General features: G+C 42.5%; 1 protein-coding gene across 1 annotated transcript in view; it reads right to left on the bottom strand.

Annotated features, from left to right (window-relative positions):
* The window catches only part of LOC105538395 (olfactory receptor 2T27-like), a 25,260-nt gene that overhangs the window by 12,540 nt on the left and 10,301 nt on the right, over nt 1-2,419 (bottom strand). The window lies entirely within an intron of this gene.

Genomic DNA, 2,419 nt, shown 5'->3' with positions numbered 1-2,419 from the left:
GGAGGCCCCCAATTTCAGTCGCTCAATCTAAGCCCTTAGAGTTGCCCCTGGTGCTTCTCTTTCCCTTGAAACCAATATCCAACTAGTAAAGGAATCCTGTTGTCTCTACCTTCAGAATACACCTAGGTTCCAACCATTTCTACGGTATGTTCCTGCTTCACCTAAATCCTCTAAGGCTTATTTCTAAAGCAGCAGTTGAAGAAACATCAGATCATGCCACTTTGGTGATTAAAACCCCATTGTAGCTCACCGTTTATTGGGAGTAAAATCTAAAATTCTTACAGTAAGCTATAAGGGGCCCTTTCCATGCTCCTCTCCCCATTACCAGACATAGATGTCTGCGTGTACCACTGTTTCCCTCACTGCTCCAGTCATCTTGGCTTCTTGTCACTCTTTGAATAAGCCATGTACACTCTCACTTCGGGGCTGTCCTACCAGTTTTTTTTGTTTTTTTTTCCTCCACGTGGGATCCCTCCCACCCCAACACTATCCTCAGGGCTAAATTCTTTATCTCCTCAAGACTGCTCCAATGTTATCCTTCCAAAGAGGTCTAGACTATCGATGACATTGTAAAAAGCAACCAATATGACCACAGTTTCAGCAATTCTTTCTCTCCCTCAATCTACTCTACTTTTCTCTTTCTCTACCATTTGACATTCACAGACTACAGAGTTAACTTACTTATTCTATTTATTATTATTCACTGCCTCTGGGCTACATGGGCAGCTTCATGAGGACAGGCGCCTATTTTGCAAACAAATATATCCCAAGGGTCTTAATAGTTCAATAGATGGCTGATCCCTGATATAATGTAGGGATACAGTTTAGACACACCTTACATCCCTGATATAATGAACTGATATACTTCACACGCACATTCTATCCCTGACATAATGTAGGGATACAGTTCACAGACACTGTCTATCCCTGATATAATGAACTGATACAGTTCAGACACACATTTTATCCCTCTGTAATGATGCTAAGCCTAAGAATCTAGGAGTATAGAAACTTCAAGCAAAACCCCCTAGAAATGGACTGCATAGACCACATGTGGTTTGTTGTGACTTCCCTGTGAATAAGATGGGTCACACGGTAAGATGATAGACAGTATCAAAACTTCGCAAAGTTTACAATTAGTGGTATGGGGTGGGGGGGCGGAGGAGGAAAGTAAGACTTTTTTTTCCTTGCTCATCAAAAGGTTCATGGCTGGTAACTTCCAACAAAAGACAGATTAGTAACAGAAAAGTATAGGAAATTTACTTAATAGAAGTTTCATGAGGCATGCAAACCTTAAAAGTATGATTAGATCGTTTAAAAATATGATGTAATGGAAATAAACTGAGGAGGAGGACTTAGCAAGGTTTGTGTGTTCAGATTCTAGTGGCCTCCCCATGTGACATTTTTTTCCCCTCTGGGCATTGGTCAGGGCCCCTCTGGAATAAGGGGTTTGTTACCTTCTTTCAGAAGAGGTAGGTCTGAGAATTCTTTTGTGGACAGCTCTCAAGAGAGAAGGGCAGAAAAAATCAGAAAGTTACCTTTCTACCTCTTCCGTTTTCTCAATTTTCTTCAGCGTATTTAGTATGTCAAGTTTGCATCTGATGAAAAAGCTGAACACTGTAAAATATTTAAAGAGGTTTATTCTGAGCCAATGTGAGTGATGATGGCCTGGGGAAAAGCCTCAGAAGATCCTGAGAAAGTGTGCCCAAGGTAACCTCTGTCTCCCTAAAACTTAGGGAAAGAACTTACATGCAGAGTCATAAATCGAAACATGTAAAATACACATTGTTTCAGCCTGAAAAAGCAGGACATGAAGTGGAAGGCTTATGAGTCACAGGTGGATGCAAAGATTTTTCTGATTGGCAATTGGTTGAAAGAGTTAAGCTAAAGACGTGAAGTCAGTAGAAAAAAACACTCAAGTTAAGGTAAGGGAGTTAAGCTAAGGGACACCATTTGGGGGTCCTCCAAATCAATTCCACTCTGCCACTATCCACAGTCAAAGGCTCTAGCCCAAGCTAAACTCCCACGACCATCTGCCACGATCTATCTGGAGATAGCGTCAGATCCCACAGGGTGAGGGCTCAGTCCCATAATACTGCCTTCCATTTCCAGTGCCAATCACAAGCCCCAAGTTGTCCTGTGCTTTTGACCAAGTGACTGTTAATTGAGGATCCCACGGCCCTTCCTTGGGTTCCGTTAGTTTGCTATAGAGGCTCACAGAACTCAAGGAAATGCTTTCCTATGTTTACCATTTATTATAAATGATATTACACAGGATACATAGAAACAACCAGATGAAAAGACACCAGGGTGAGGTCTAGGAGAGCAGAAGAGCTTCTGTCTCTGGAGCTGGGGCATGCCGCCCTCCAGGCAGGTGGGTGGGTTCTTATCACCCTCCTGCTCAGCTGCATGAGTTTAG

Source organism: Mandrillus leucophaeus, unplaced genomic scaffold, assembly GCF_000951045.1.
Source record: "Mandrillus leucophaeus isolate KB7577 unplaced genomic scaffold, Mleu.le_1.0 Scaffold1031, whole genome shotgun sequence".
NCBI lineage: Eukaryota > Metazoa > Chordata > Mammalia > Primates > Cercopithecidae > Mandrillus > Mandrillus leucophaeus.
Note: the sequence above shows the minus strand (reverse complement) of the source record. Positions and strands in the feature narration are given on the sequence as shown.